Genomic DNA, 17,811 nt, shown 5'->3' with positions numbered 1-17,811 from the left:
ATAGTTCGACAAGATACACATGAAGAAGGTCGAAGGTTACATCAATCAAAGCGTTTTGAGAAAACACTCAAGATGAGAACAGTATTCCGAAGATTCCAACTAATGCGAATAATCAATACCGATCTCCAAAATCCAGTAACGTAATAATGAAAAGTTTTTCAACAATAAAAGAAATGGTAGATAGACTCTGTAGGTATATACTGCCATGTTCCTGGGGTTTTGGTTTAATCTGCTTGGATTCCGCCTTGTTATAAACAACATTTTTGCATATCTGTGCCTACATTCGCGCCTGTAAAAAGTGATGGAGGGATCCGCTATAAATATAACACGCATATTGTCTTACAGATAATGCCGTGCTGCTGATAGGCAGAAGCTGGTTGGCACACATATCAGTTCAGTCGTAGGAACTAATTTCTTGGTTCCCTGCAAATGCCAAAGAATTAGTGACTGAATCTCCCAGGGCACCAACATTTGTCATAGAAAGACTTACATCACAGACAGAAAGCCATTAGAAAACGGTTAAATGGCATCGAACGAAAATAATCCTCTTTTTCTCGTCGGAGATGTCCTTAAATTGGTCTTACACATAATTCCTACAATGATTCAAAGCATAAAAAATACGAGGCAAGAATATCTACTTATAGTATAAACAACACGTTATAGCTGTATTTTGTCTGTATAGTCTTCATTTGGAATCTTTTGCAAGGGAGATAATACCACGAAAACTTCCGGCGTCAAATAGCATTGACGTTGTGCAAAATAGTTCGAAATATTTATTTGTAGAAAAATGAAAAAAATTACATATTTAAACAAATGAGCACAAGGCCATTAATAAGTGTGAGAGAAATTGATGTATTTAGCTATTCTTCGATACGATAACTAAAAAATGTCTATCCTACTATAAACTATATTAACCAATCAGCATAATACCACATTCATCTCATAGGCCGTCCTACTTTTAATTTCCTAAATTGGTTAAAAATAATTGACCTCTGCGGTCTCTACCAAATTACTCAGCCAATTTTTGTTCTAAACATTTGAAATTTTACATAAAGCGTATTCAGACATAGGGCAAGCTTTTTAATCGGTATTTGGCCGAGAATTTGGCTGCCAGAGATAAAAATTGAAAAAGTTGATCTTTGCAGTCTCTACCAAACTCTATGGTACGAGTCAAACGTTTTAATATATATACACATATGCACATAAAGTTATGAACAGTAGATAGGACCCGGGCAAAGCCGGGCTGAACTGCTAGTATATATATATATATATATATATATATATATATATATATATATATATATATATATATATATTCCACGCGCAGCTACACTTACAAAGGCATCCAACGTCTTTCGATACTCGACGGAGGCTTCCGTGTGTGTGTGTGTGTGTGTGTGTGTGTGTGTGTGTGTGTGTGTGTGTAATATGTGTATATAAGTATATATCTTTAATGTTTACAGAGATTAATTTAATGCGAACATATACAAACAGATGCAAAAATTATATATTTACGGCAGCATACGGACTTTCATTGATGTTTACAGGCCTTTTTAAAATCCAATACACGCAATAAGAATGACAGTTAACACTGCCTAAGATACTGCAAATGTGTCAAGAAAAAAAAAAAAGGGGGGGGAAAAAAAAAGAATAACAACGAAAAAAAAATCACTTAATATAAACAACATTAAACAGGAGGCCTCTAGTAAATTTAATGTACTCCTGTCTACCCGGGCAAGCAGTGTATCGTTTGGTCATTTCAGAATTTATTACACCCGTAATGTCTGTATAAAGATGGTGTTTCACTCTCTGTTGAATTGCAGACTTAATTTTGTTAGTCTCTACATGTAAACATTTTATGATCTCTCTCTCTCTCTCTCTCTCTCTCTCTCTCTTATTCTCTCTTACTCTCTCTAAGTAAGTGAGAATATGTGTGTGAGAACACTTCTCAACCTATATACTCAGCGAATATTTGATCTACAGCCTTGAAATTTTGTATATAGGGTATTCAGATACGTGGAACACTTTTTAATCGGTTTTCCTCTTGAAATGAAGAGCTGCTAAGAGGTTAAAACTGAAAAATTGGTGCTTGGGAGTCATTGCTCGTCAACTGTTTCACGACTGTGCATGCGCAGCCGTGAAATATGACAGCGGCTTTATGTTAAGACTAAGTAGGTTTGGAAACACTTTATATAGATTATGTCAAGTTGGCCTAATGCTTATCGTACTTCACTTCTGTCTGTAGGTTTTGGTTTCGACCTCAGCTCCGACACTTTTTTACTTACAAAAACTCAACTGTTTAGAAAAAAAACATAACACTCGTATACACATTTCTCAATTTCTGTATTGATTAAAATATATTTATGCGCATTTTACGCCCGCGCAACGCCGGTGAGCTTGCTAGTACATTTATTAAAGTGAGAATGTATGTGTGCGTATGCGTTAGTACGCTTCTCAACCTATATACTCAACGGATGTTTTATCTGCAAACTTGAAATTTGGTATACATATTCCGGGAAAAGGGGCTGCTAAGGAGTTATAATTGCAACATTGATACTGAGGGGGGGGGTCATCGAATGTTATTCTGTTTGTCAACTTTTTCACGAATGCGTATGCACGAATCCTTCACATTATGTTAAGAATAAGTAGGTTTGAAAACACTTCTTAAGGATCATGTCAAGCTGCTCTAATGCTTTTCATACTAACCTCACTGTCTTTAGGTTTTGGTTCCGATCTCAGCTCGAGCATTTATTATTTTAATTACAAGAAGCGAACTGTTAAAAAAAAAACAACAACAAAAAAAAACGGTGTTTATGTATTTTTGTACCGCGATATTTTAAAATATTTTTTTTCAGGTTAATCTTTTTTTATATTAAATTGGTAGATGGAAGCACATAATAGTTACAAAACATCCTCCCCTCCCCATGTTAAAAATGGCTTTCGAAATAATAACGTTATTATTTCAACGCGGTACCAAAAATACATAAGTAAAAAGAAACAACAAAAAAAAAAACATACTACTTTTTAGCACATGTTTCAGTTTCTTTCGTATTTTTTCGTTTTTTTTTTTTTTCACATTTTTAAAGACTTTAACAATATGTTTAATACCGGACAACGTCGGGTACATCTTCTAATCTATAATATAAATCTCACCTGTCTGTTTAAATGTATGTATGTATGTATGTATGTATGTATGCATGCATGTCTGCTAAAACTTTCGACAGAGGCAACGGTTTTTCACGAAATCGGGATCGTTTTGAAGTGCAACCCTTCGGACGACAAATATCGAAAAATTGACCAAAAATATTAATTCCTTCACCCTTAACTGGGCACTTTTCTACAACTTTGTACACTTTCGCCGATATTTTCGGAAGTCATCCCCTCTTTTCAATTGACTAGCCTTAATTTAAAACTTCGCCACTTCCGATTTGGCGATGCACGCAACAGCAAAGACGTCACGTTTTTTTTTTACACGTTCTTTTCCTCCTCCGTTGTACGGGGTCCAGCCTGCCTACTACTACTTTCTTTCTTTTTTTTTTTTTTTTTTGCTCAACACACACCTCCAAACACCCGGGCAACGCCGGGCACCCAGGCTAGTATATATATAAAGTATAGTATCATTTTGTGTTTTGTGTGCTGTTTAACATTGAACAATCAACGTTTCGGCCTTATCCCCTCAGAGTCACTTGAACTGATATATTTACTAATTGCCAGGATCTTGGGATCAATTGATATCTCCCAACTGATAAATATTATGTTTGTTCAATGGTTCATTGGCTCTGAGGAGGTCGCACATACCAACATCTCAACTTGTTGATATAAGCCAAACCAGCCACAAACATATCTCAACTCTTTAATAAAGACCTTCTTGTGTTAGTTCTGCATTACGGGGGGGGGGCGTCGGTAATATTAGATTATTTTTCTTCGCTTGCATGTTTATAGGTTTATGATAAAGACCAATGTGTATACATTTGTATTTATATGTTAATACCGTAATACTTTTAAAGTACGTAAGTGTGTCACGGTTTCCAGATTGTATATTACTAGCAAGGAGACCTGATGTTGCCCGGGATTGGATTATGATCAACGGATATTTCACACTCCTATATTTTTATTGTCATCGAAATCCGTGAAATCGCCAGGGAGGAAGCTTCACATGCCTCCATGCAGTAACTTAGTCCAAAATATATGTTATTCTACATGGCACTCTAGAGAACCTACTGGTTCTTTTATAAAATTATTTTATATACACTTCTTTCCAGTTAACGAAAAAAGAAAACATTAAGAAATTTACGTGCGGTGTTTGAATCTACAGACCACGTCATGAAAAAAAAAACAAAAAACAAAAAAAAAAACACACACTATCAACTTATCCACATTAGAAATTTCACGGCCAGTCGTTCTATCATTGTTGCTAAGCGACGACATGGAAAAATGGCTTTACCGATAGATAAATTAAAACAACTGCTTCGATTATCGATTGTCGGTAATTATCGGGTGTATTCATAGACAAAACTTAACTAAGATCACTCCCAGACTTATATACTAAATTTCTGTAAATTTTAAAGAAAATCTGTTCAGCCGTTTCGGAGTCTATAAGGAACGAACTCACACACACAGACACAGTTGCATTTATATAGTTGTAGAGATTCAATTGGGAGATCCTATTTATAAAAAAAGGAGGAGAGAAGATGATAACATACTAAAAATATAAAATTAGTATATTAGTATATGCTGATGTAATGTTCGTAGTACGTCCTACGTATCCTTCTTTTTAATAAATAGGATCTCCTGATCAGCGAAGGCACAATGTAAATAAGATAAAATAAAATAAAATATACGTGCCGTACGTGAAACTAAAATATACTTTCTTGGTCTTCTGGCTAGTATTCAAGGGTAGTATCTGTTCTGTCTAAAGATGGTATAATGATATCGTGAGGTTTCCGATCGCGTCTGACGTCTATACAACGGAACTATATCATAAACCGTAATAACCAATTATATTCTGATACGAAAATAACCAGATTACTTAGATAAATACTTTTGCGGTTTTAACAAAAGGGCTACAATAATATCGCTAAGTCTCCATTCACGCTGAATGTCCACAGAATGCCCAGCTGCTATATGTTACGTATGAAATGTGCGGCTGTGTTATTCCCACAGATTCCGCTAGTATAAATAAATATAAATCCGTTCGGCATACAGTTATCCCCCCCAATGCCTTTTTCCTAACACTCAAGAAGAAATCATTTTAAGTAGTCATCACCGTGTCTTATGACTTAACGATTCCATGGTTGATATTGATTTCTCCGATATTTTTCTAGTCAGAATTATTTCTAAAAAGTCACCTGGGATTACGGGAAGTACCACGTGAAGGTTGCCAACATCATAAGTGAAACTGATTTTTATGGAACGAATTTGGGACATATAGTTCGTCAGATCATGTTGTTAACCACGAGAAGACCGTCAACTCCCATTATCTTCACAAATTTCGGCCGATACAACTTTTAACCTTCATGTCGAACTCGGGAATCTTTTTCTTTAATGCAACAATTTACGCAGAATTTTCGATGAAATCCTTTATTTAATCCGAATATTATGTTATTTGCTTTCTCGTTTTTTTTTGTTTTTTTTTTTCGGCCGAAATGTTGCGCAAAAAACACGCGAAATAAGGACAATAGGACTTAGTGCTATTATTGTTCCTTTGTGTAAATTTGACATTTTAATCTTACTGTTAATGTTGCATTTCGCGTGGGTGTGTGTGTGTATTTATATTCTGTACATATATACATGTGTACGTAACGAGTGTCTTATTATTCAAACACGTTAGTGTTTGAATATATGGTTAAGCGTTAGTTTTACTAATTTAGAACTAATTTAAAGCTTCACCGCTCATTTATTTTACGACCAATTTTCAAACAATTTTTATAGTTTATAGTCCACTTTCTCAGCTATATTCTGAAATAAAAAAAAATAAATTTTCGTTCATTAAAACAAATGTTATAATAAAATTATTGGTGTTCGAAAGTCTTCAGAATAATTAAGGAACGCGAGAGACGATTTCTTCTTATTAGCCGCTGGTTACCCTAGCAACTTTTTCACCATTGACATTTTAGAGACGATTTCTTCTTATTGGCCGCTGGTTACCCTAGCAACTTTTTCACCATTGACATTTTAGAGACGATTTCTTCTTATTGGCCGCTGGTTACCCTAGAAACTTTTTCACCATTGACATTTTAGAGACGATTTCTTCTTATTAGCCGCTGGTTACCCTAGCAACTTTTTCACCATTGACATTTTAGAGACGATTTCTTCTTATTAGCCGCTGGTTACCCTAGCAACTTTTTCACCATTGACATTTTAGAGACGATTTCTTCTTATTAGCCGCTGGTTACCCTAGCAACTTTTTCACCATTGACATTTAAGAGACGATTTCTTCTTATTAGCCGCTGGTTACCCTAGCAACTTTTTCACCATTGACATTTTAGAGACGATTTCTTCTTATTGGCCGCTGGTTACCCTAGCAACTTTTTCACCATTGACATTTTAGAGACGATTTCTTCTTATTAGCCGCTGGTTACCCTAGCAACTTTTTCACCATTGACATTTTAGAGACGATTTCTTCTTATTAGCCGCTGGTTACCCTAGCAACTTTTTCACCATTGACATTTTAGAGACGATTTCTTCTTATTAGCCGCTGGTTACCCTCGCAACTTTTTCACCATTGACATTTTAGAGACGATTTCTTCTTATTGGCCGCTGGTTACCCTAGCAACTTTTTCACCATTGACATTTTAGAGACGATTTCTTCTTATTAGCCGCTGGTTACCCTAGCAACGTTTTCACCATTGACATTTTAGAGACGATTTCTTCTTATTAGCCGCTGGTTACCCTAGCAACTTTTTCACCATTGACATTTTAGAGACGATTTCTTCTTATTAGCCGCTGGTTACCCTAGCAACTTTTTCACCATTGACATTTTAGAGACGATTTCTTCTTATTGGCCGCTGGTTACCCTAGCAACTTTTTCACCATTGACATTTTAGAGACGATTTCTTCTTATTAGCCGCTGGTTACCCTAGCAACTTTTTCACCATTGACATTTTAGAGACGATTTCTTCTTATTAGCCGCTGGTTACCCTAGCAACTTTTTCACCATTGACATTTTAGAGACGATTTCTTCTTATTAGCCGCTGGTTACCCTAGCAACTTTTTCACCATTGACATTTTAGAGACGATTTCTTCTTATTAGCCGCTGGTTACCCTAGCAACTTTTTCACCATTGACATTTTAGAGACGATTTCTTCTTATTGGCCGCTGGTTACCCTAGCAACTTTTTCACCATTGCCATTTTAGAGACGATTTCTTCTTATTGGCCGCTGGTTAACCTAGCAACTTTTTCACCATTGACATTTTGGAGACGATTTCTTCTTATTAGCCGCTGGTTACCCTAGCAACTTTTTCACCATTGACATTTTAGAGACGATTTCTTCTTATTAGCCGCTGGTTACCCTAGCAACTTTTTCACCATTGACATTTTAGAGACGATTTCTTCTTATTAGCCGCTGGTTACCCTAGCAACTTTTTCACCATTGACATTTTAGAGACGATTTCTTCTTATTGGCCGCTGGTTACCCTTGCAACTTTTTCACCATTGACATTTTAGAGACGATTTCTTCTTATTAGCCGCTGGTTACCCTAGCAACTTTTTCACCATTGACATTTTAGAGACGATTTCTTCTTATTAGCCGCTGGTTACCCTAGCAACTTTTTCACCATTGACATTTTAGAGACGATTTCTTCTTATTAGCCGCTGGTTACCCTAGCAACTTTTTCACCATTGACATTTTAGAGACGATTTCTTCTTATTGGCCGCTGGTTACCCTAGCAACTTTTTCACCATTGACATTTTAGAGACGATTTCTTCTTATTGGCCGCTGGTTACCCTAGCAACTTTTTCACCATTGACATTTTAGAGACGATTTCTTCTTATTGGCCGCTGGTTACCCTAGCAACTTTTTCACCATTGACATTTTAGAGACGATTTCTTCTTATTAGCCGCTGGTTACCCTAGCAACTTTTTCACCATTGACATTTTAGAGACGATTTCTTCTTATTAGCCGCTGGTTACCCTAGCAACTTTTTCACCATTGACATTTTAGAGACGATTTCTTCTTATTAGCCGCTGGTTACCCTAGCAACTTTTTCACCATTGACATTTTAGAGACGATTTCTTCTTATTGGCCGCTGGTTACCCTAGCAACTTTTTCACCATTGACATTTTAGAGACGATTTCTTCTTATTAGCCGCTGGTTACCCTAGCAACTTTTTCACCATTGACATTTTAGAGACGATTTCTTCTTATTAGCCGCTGGTTACCCTAGCAACTTTTTCACCATTGACATTTTAGAGACGATTTCTTCTTATTAGCCGCTGGTTACCCTAGCAACTTTTTCACCATTGACATTTTAGAGACGATTTCTTCTTATAAGCCGCTGGTTACCCTAGCAACTTTTTCACCATTGACATTTATGAGACGATTTCGTCTTATTAGCCGCTGGTTACCCTAGCAACTTTTTCACCATTGACATTTTAGAGACGATTTCTTCTTATTAGCCGCTGGTTACCCTAGCAACTTTTTCACCATTGACATTTTAGAGACGATTTCTTCTTATTAGCCGCTGGTTACCCTAGCAACTTTTTCACCATTGACATTTTAGAGACGATTTCTTCTTATTGGCCGCTGGTTACCCAAGCAACTTTTTCACCATTGACATTTTAGAGACGATTTCTTCTTATTAGCCGCCGGTTACCCTAGCAACTTTTTCACCATTGACATGTTAGAGACGATTTCTTCTTATTAGCCGCTGGTTACCCTAGCAACTTTTTCACCATTGACATTTTAGAGACGATTTCTTCTTATTAGCCGCTGGTTACCCTAGCAACTTTTTCACCATTGACATTTTAGAGACGATTTCTTCTTATTGGCCGCTGGTTACCCTAGCAACTTTTTCACCATTGACATTTTAGAGACGATTTCTTCTTATTAGCCGCTGGTTACCCTAGCAACTTTTTCACCATTGACATTTTAGAGACGATTTCTTCTTATTAGCCGCTGGTTACCCTAGCAACTTTTTCACCATTGACATTTTAGAGACGATTTCTTCTTATTAGCCGCTGGTTACCCTAGCAACTTTTTCACCATTGACATTTTAGAGACGATTTCTTCTTATTAGCCGCTGGTTACCCTAGCAACTTTTTCACCATTGACATTTTAGAGACGATTTCTTCTTATTAGCCGCTGGTTACCCTAGCAACTTTTTCACCATTGACATTTTAGAGACGATTTCTTCTTATTAGCCGCTGGTTACCCTAGCAACTTTTTCACCATTGACATTTTAGAGACGATTTCTTCTTATTAGCCGCTGGTTACCCTAGCAACTTTTTCACCATTGACATTTTAGAGACGATTTCTTCTTATTAGCCGCTGGTTACCCTAGCAACTTTTTCACCATTGACATTTTAGAGACGATTTCTTCTTATTGGCCGCTGGTTACTCAAGCAACTTTTTCACCATTGACATTTTAGAGACGATTTCTTCTTATTAGCCGCCGGTTACCCTAGCAACTTTTTCACTATTGACATGTTAGAGACGATTTCTTCTTATTAGCCGCTGGTTACCCTAGCAACTTTTTCACCATTGACATTTTAGAGACGATTTCTTCTTATTAGCCGCTGGTTACCCTAGCAACTTTTTCACCATTGACATTTTAGAGACGATTTCTTCTTATTGGCCGCTGGTTACCCTAGCAACTTTTTCACCATTGACATTTTAGAGACGATTTCTACTGATTGGCTATACCTTCATAAATCATACCGGGAATATCGCTCGCGTGTCATCTTATTTGGGTTATATGGAGAGAATTAACAAAAGTGACGCTCTGTGCCGTGCTAATGCTGATAAGCTTTCGCTTATGACATCGCTAGGTGTATCAGAATTTTGGGGGAATTTTTGGCACACCTAACACGAAACTGCGAATAAAATATAAAAAACTCCTAATTTCTCTTTTAAAAGTGGGTTGTTTATTTTGTTTATGGATTATACTTCCAAAATAAACTATTAAAGTTGTATAAAAAGTAATAGAAATATTATTTTTTATTTAAAAAAAAAAAAAACAGTAATGAAATCAATTCAATTTTATGAGCTAAGTATTTTTAAATTTTTAAACTTTAAAAATCTATCAAAATTTTTCTATTGGTTCTATTTTTCCGATATTTTCAGGGTCAATGTGAAATTTTATGCTCTTTCCAATAAACGGAATGTAATATTTTAGACAAACGTTTTTCTTTATTCACGCCCCCCTTTTTAAATGTCCATTAAAAAGTAAATAATTAATTTACGCAACAATGTTTTATATATCACAAATTAAAGATAAAAGATCAATAAATAATATATTCAAATTTAAAACCAACAAAAGTAGTGTTTCTTAGAAATTTACCTGTAAAGTCCGAAGTTTAAAACCTTTTTTTTAAAACCACGTTGTTTTTATTTTAAGTTTTTTTTTTTTAATGAAACCTTGGTCCTTGCTCTTTTAATTGAAAAATAAATGAGGGTTTCAATTACATTTTTCGAGTCATTATAAGCTTGGCAAGACAGGGGGTCGGATTATTAAATATATTTCATGAATTCGTAAGGTTAGTTTCTTACACACCTATGACATCGCCCGTTAATTCTGTTTCCCTCTTTTTGCCGTGCTTGAGCTGATAATTTTTTATTTAGGACGTCACCCATTGATTCTGTTTCTCTCTCTCTTTTGTTGCCCCTTCCTTCTGTTTGTTGACTTAATTACGTCTTTTATTCGGTTTTTATTATTCAGTTAATTTAAGAAGTTGGTAATACTTTTTTTATGGATTGTTGACGATGCGTATGACATTGAACACAAAAAAAGAAAATATTATTTCAAACAAAACCTGTAAAAATCATGGTTACATAGAAAAACGTGAGCATGAAAAATAATATGGCTAACTATTCCTCTTCGTCAGGTGGATACCGCGATGGATAGGAACTCTGAATCTCCTAACTGCATCCACAGCAATTACTGCCATCCGTAGTTGTTGTCGTCTCACCATGTTTTGGCTAAGTAAACTTCTGGCCGGCTTTGGGTAGGATTGAAACCGCTATCTTCAGGCAATGCTCATCTGGAACCGTAGAGATTCAACGTCTCTATTAACTGCGCCTCGGACCCCGAAGGGCAAGATAGCGGTTTCAATCCTACTCAATGCCGGCCAGAGGCTTACTTGGCCAAAACGTGGTAACACTACAACAACTACGGATGGCAGTGATTGCTGAGAATGCAGTTAGGAGATTCAAAGTTCCTATCCCGTCGCGGTTAACACCTGACGAAGGCCAGAAGAATAGTTGACCAAAAAGTCATAAAACAGCAACCAATAAAGATGAGAATAATAGTCCGCAATAAAATAAATTAATATAAATAATACTTATCTCAATAATGAATTCCAATTAAAATAATACATAAACAGACCTCGGGTTACTTTTCGGCAACCTTTATTCCAGAATGGTGTTCCTATTTTAGAAGGGTTGAACTCTGATACAGTCCTGTCTTTATCTTAATTATCGATTTTGCCCTTGCTGAGTGTCATCCCGTCTATCGACCGTCTCTCTTGATCGCCCGTTACGGACTAACTAACTTTCTAAGGTGTCTCTAAACTCGTTACGTCATGTATATATCGTAAGCAAAGACTCTTGCTTAGGCTTTTGTCACGTATCGTTGTTTATTAAAACCAAACATTTTAATCCTATTTTATTATACATTCTTCTAAATATTTTATTGTTTTACATATTTTTGGCTTAATTATTTCTACATTAAATTCAAGTCCTATTTCAAAAAGTTCTTCCGTTATCGAAACACTTTGTTATTTCTGTAACATTGTTACCAGTTCAAATGTCGGCTACTCACCTCTCTACTCGGAACATCCGATGTTGCCCGGATCACATTACAATATTAGTACACGACTTGAGTTTATAAGTACTAGCAAGATCTGTGGAAATTCAATGAAATAAGAAATATATTTAATCAACAAATGTCTTGATAAAGCTGATATTTTTTATTGATACTAGTTTTAGTACATAAAAAAACAATAATATGCAGCAAATATGAGTTTATTAAAACGTCTATGAACATAGTGTCTGTTGTATTTTAAATATAGAGCTCACTTTTTCGGGAGTTAGCTTGAGTGGAAAGAATGCTACCCAGGTATGGGAATTGCTTGACGCATTCTATGGTGGTGCCATCCATGGTGATGATGAAGTCTGACATACTTTCCCCTGGCGATGGTTGGACCAGCATTTTGGTCTTGATCTTAACTGTTAGGCCAAAGCACAAGTATGCGGCATGAAAATTGTCCACAGATTGCTGGAATTCATCTGGAGATTGGGCCACGGTGGCGTTGTCATCGTCATATTGTAGTACTGTCATCTTGATGGTGTGGGTCATTTGTGTTGATTTTAATCTGGCCAGTTTGAAATCCTGAACTTGATATCTATTCCGAGGTTGTTTTGGGGGACTTCGAATATCATGGCTACGAGATAGAGGGAGAATAGTGTCGGTGCAAGCACACATCCCTGTTTAAGACCGTAAATGATCGAGAAGGGTTCTGGCAGGTTGCTTTGGTGGATCATTTTAGCTGACATCCCATCATGCAGAAATCGAAAACCAACTACAGGCAGGCCACACCGCTTTTGGAAGACTGCCCACCAGGGTCTTCAAGAACAAGAATCTAACCATCCAGACAAAGGTAATGGTATACAACGCCATCGTTGTCTTCATTCTATTATATGCATGCGAGACCTGGAAGATCTTAAAACTCGAACAGTTTCACCAGAAAAAATCTGTGGACTATCATGCGGATTAAGTGGGACGATTATGTGTCCAATATAACTGTCCTTGAGAAGCCATCGTCATCAGCATTAAGGCCTTGATCATGAAACACCGACTGAGATTGTCTGGCCATGTGGCTTGCATGGAGGACACTAGGCTGCTGAAACAAGTGCCTTTCAGTCAACTAAATGCAGGAAATCGACCCCAAGGCCGCCCACTACTTAGATGTAAAACCACCTGACGGAATCTTTAGGTGAGACCAATATAGATCCAAACACCGTTGAAGCCTCATCGAACAACAAACATAAATGGATGTATAGAATCTAAATGCTAATTCGATAAAAATTGAAGAGCCAGTCTAATAACCAAATGGCAGCAAAGGACCCTTAAAACCAACCAACCACAACCAATCTTACAATACAATTTGACCAATGCCCCCAACAATTCAGAGCCCAAATTGTTTTTTCAGCCACAAAAGGATCCACCATCCCAATAATGACTAAAATTCTACGAAACTTATAAAAGCTTTCTCTTTTACTTCTTTTCTGCATTGGATTTGGAATCTATGATATTCGGCCACGAATGCGTGCTGCCAGCGACGATAGAACTGACCCAAATAAGATAAATAAATAATTAATACTCAAAACGTTATGTTGTGCTACATAGTTCAATACAAATAATAAGATCACAGTGTAAAAGATAATCTTTAATTTACTCCTAAAATCCAGCACTTCTTGGAAGAAAATGTTCTCTTCTTGCCCTGTTTCTTTTGAATGTTCTCTTTTTTATGTAATATTTCATTGAGTTTTTTCTTCAGCGAAGAACTGCTGCACGTTGAAATTACTACAAGTTCTTTTGTCACGCCATCACAACAATAATCATATATTATTATAATGATATTCAGAAACGATAATACATCAAATGGTAATATGATGGAATTATTTTAATCTCAGGAAAAGTTGTTCAGTCTGCAGTAGACGAGAGGAAAGAAGACATTTATGTTATTAATAAACTAGTTGAGGTACATGACTACGTTTGGGTACGTCTGTATGTCATCCTTAACTTAAATATACATTCATTTTTCGTTTGAGTAACCTTTGTCTGGAATAATATTTATTTCTCTTAGCCGACTTCTCTTTTTAGGTGTTTATTTAAGAATGTTTACATATTAGCAAACTGCGTGACCAGATGAAGTATTTTCTTAAAATAAATTGTAGTAAGGCGTGTTAAAACACCTAAAAAGAGAAGTCAGATAAGGACAGATGACTAATAGGATTCAAAATTTTATTTGTCAGCTTAAATACTATTTAGGTCCAGCTTTTAAAATCAATCCTAAAAGATCAGAAAATGGGGATTGATTTGTTTGTTTGTCATAAGGAAGCATTCGTATTAACTGTAAAAACGTATGTCTGTCTGTTAGTCTGTCTGTCTATCTATGTGTCTATCTCTAAAGCCTTTTACCTTAACTGACATATACATCAATTTTCAGGTAACCTTGGAGTAACCTTTATAACTTAACAAATTATATTTCCGCATTTTTGAAATGGGATTGATAATTCCAATTATATAGATTATCAGTGCTACTCCTCTCATCTTGGCTGTTGTTCTCATAACGTTTCGGCCGATGTAACTCACGACCTTCTTCACATGCCCCATGTTGAACTCGAGAATCCATACCGAATTTCGCATTGAATATTTTTATAAAAATATTGTCCATTGTATTTTAAATATAAAACTCACTAAAATAAGATAAATTAATAAGTACTAATAAAGTAATATTGTTGGTTGGTTGGTTGGTTGTTTTTGTTTTACGGCATATCAACCCTTTTCAGGTTATTTAATGCCGAATCCAAAGATTTTGAAGAAACATTTTTTAATAGAATATATTTATTAGTTTCAAGTTGGTTTCTATTTAACCCATAGTTGGGACCCTAACAGGTACTACCACTCCGGGTCAGAGTGGACGTGGGAGCAATGGTAATTAAAGGGTGGCTCCACACTCCCCAAAACCCACAAGCTGGGGCATCACCACTGGATATAGTTTAAGGTCATATCCAGGACTAAAGTAATATTGTGCTACATAGTTCAATGCAATTTAATTTTCTTAGTATTTTGTCCTAGCTGGGAATGGGGCATCCTACAGAATGCTAGATATTCATCTGCTATCTCAGACCTTACAACTGAGAGCTCTTTTAAATATTATAACCGGTCTTTTAAGTGCAATTATTTGTATACCTCTTTCACTTAGTTCACAGGGTATATTTACTAAGTAGTTGTTACGATTCTTTTTCATGAGTTCGGTTATACCTATAATCAGTGGGATGGTGGAGATCTTCCTAAGATTCCTGTTTCTTTTTATGTCGTACACCAAACCTTGGTATTTCTTTATCTGTTTTCACTCAACTCTGTGTCATTAAGATCATAATATATAGCTTTTACAGCCTTACAAAATAAATGCTTTTTCCATGTGTTTATTTATTTATACTAAACCAGCTGTCCCGACTCAGCCCACGATCAATTACATTCAAATTTGTATTGTAAATAATTCTGTGATCTATAACCACACCCTATTTGTTAGAACCAGGAACTAAGCTAAGAAAGAAGCAAACAGGAACGCTAACTTGTACTAAAAGAATAGGGTTATTTCCTCTAACGGACTTTTCTTTTCAAGTGCTTATTTAAGAATGTCTGTACATTAGCAAACTGCCTAATCAGAATAAGTATTTTCTTAAAATAAATTGTAGTAAAACATGTTAATTTATTGCTAATAACAAGGTGCAACAATAATAAATGCAAATTGGCTAGTTAGATTCAAAGTTTGATTTGTCAGCTGAAATGCTATTTAGGTTAACATTAAAAATCTATCAAACAATGTTAGAAGATGGGTATTAATGTATCTGTTTGTCTGTCATAAAGAGGGTTTTAGAAGCGTCTTATGATGTGCATTCAATAAGTTTCCAGACTTTTTTTGTACAGGCATTTCAAATTGTTGTAGATCCTTGAAAATTGAGTATGTTATTGCTATACATCTTATGAGATGACGACCCAATTGTTATGATTTCAGGTTAAAATGAACAGATACAGCAGGAATTGGAATACACCCTACTAAAGCCTGATTGTTTCAGCTGGTAAATTTCAAAAATTCAATCTGGACACGAGGACCCTTTAGAAGAACAGTATGCAATAAAATTTCTGTTTTAACTTGAAAAAATGCCACAGGAACGTATTGAATGCTTCAGACTGTATTTGGACCATCTTGCATGAATCGAGACTCAGTTTTGGAGTATCATAAGAGATTCAAGGAAAGAAGAGAGTCTGTGAGGGACGATCAGAGGTGTGGCAGGAGTAAGGAAGTCAGAACACCAGAGTTGATTGGCCAAACAAAGAATTTCATCGATAAGGACTGTCGTGTATCTATAGATAATAAATGCACATTTTGATGTCAGTGTGGGAACTGTACACACAATTATTTGCAACGAACTGAAAATGCAGAAGATTTACATGAAGTTTGTCTGAAGGGTGCAGTTCCATACTCTATCCTTGTCACAGGCTATTAGAATGCTACAGTTTTGCTTTTGGTTCCGATTCTAGCTGATGGCACCTAAATATTTTTTTTTTTTTACTTTTGAAATCACGACTCTATAATAATATATACGAAATCTGGACAAATTAAAATATATTTAAGTGTATTTTACGACCGGGAACACCCGGGCGTTGCCTCCCCCCTCCTGCTAATAATATCTAAAAGTAAGTATGAAAAATATTTTGCAGAAAGGTGTGAGACAATTGATTGTCATACCTGCCTGACCCCTCTCAGTATTATTAACCTGTCCTAGGTTAAATATTCAATCTTGAGTAAGATGTCCTTCATTTTCTGAGCTACAGACGATCTGAAAACCTGATATACCATTACATATTTACAGACATCGGATGTTTACACGATTCTTACGCCTTGAAAGATTAGCGTCAGTTTAACCAACGTCTCCCTGAACAGCTCTGTAATCCTGTCTGTCTGCAAAACCTTGCATATCAGCGCTCAAAATCTTGCATCCCTCCCACTCACGCCCCTCCCCAAATATAGTACAACGCTGATACCTGTCTATCTCTCTCTTTTTTTCTCCACAAAAATAGTTATCAAGCTTGTCGGTTTAATGGAATATTAATACTTTCCGCTGGATTAGTTAACACTTTTAGTGCAACGCTTTTTTTTTCTCTTCCGTTGCTACGACTGGCATCCTTCATTTTTGAAACAAAATATTGTCGGCCATTCGTAGTATAGTAATATATTACAGTATAGTGATATCATTATTACAGGGTGGAATGATAAAAATGTCGCCCTAAAGAAAACAGCACTACAGCTTAATTTTAAAACTTTTATTGAAAAAATCAATTCAGATAACTAGATTATGTAGTAATGCTGACATCTATTCAATGTAGCCGCCTTCAGCCTCAATCACTGTCTTGATACAGGTCAAGAACTGAGTGTATACTTTTTCCACAAGTGCTAGTAGGAACTCTGCGGATACTTGGTGTATGGCTGCGATCAGGCTGGATTCTGTGTTGTGGGAGGTCATGTTGGTGATGTTCTCGAGGTATGACCAAATGAAGTAGTCCAGTGGATTCAGGTCTAGGAAAGAGAGGGGGGCAATGAGAGAAAAGTATGAAGTCGTAGCTTTCCTTCTGCAGCCAAGCCTGGGTCTCTTTGCTATCACATCTAGGTTCTGCCAGCGGCCACCTGATTGCACCAGAGGATCACGACAGTCTCTAGCACATCCAGATACACTTTGTTGTTGACTTTTAAGCCGACTTGGATGATGTGAGGTTGCATGATGTAGCCCTCACTTTTCACAGCCAGTTGTTCTATGATTGTTGCTAAGCAACGACATGGAAAAAATGGCTTTACCGATGATAG

General features: G+C 36.2%; 1 long non-coding RNA gene across 1 annotated transcript in view; it reads left to right on the top strand.

Annotated features, from left to right (window-relative positions):
• Positions 1-17,811, top strand: part of LOC145260387 (uncharacterized) — an 876,688-nt gene that overhangs the window by 156,555 nt on the left and 702,322 nt on the right. The gene's annotated exons all lie outside the window — the stretch shown is intronic.

This window comes from Euprymna scolopes, chromosome 36 (assembly GCF_053919585.1).
Source record: "Euprymna scolopes isolate OS-2025 chromosome 36, ASM5391958v1, whole genome shotgun sequence".
Taxonomy (NCBI): domain Eukaryota; kingdom Metazoa; phylum Mollusca; class Cephalopoda; order Sepiida; family Sepiolidae; genus Euprymna; species Euprymna scolopes.
The sequence above is the reverse complement of the archived record's forward strand: the minus strand, read 5'-3'. Positions and strand labels throughout refer to the sequence as shown.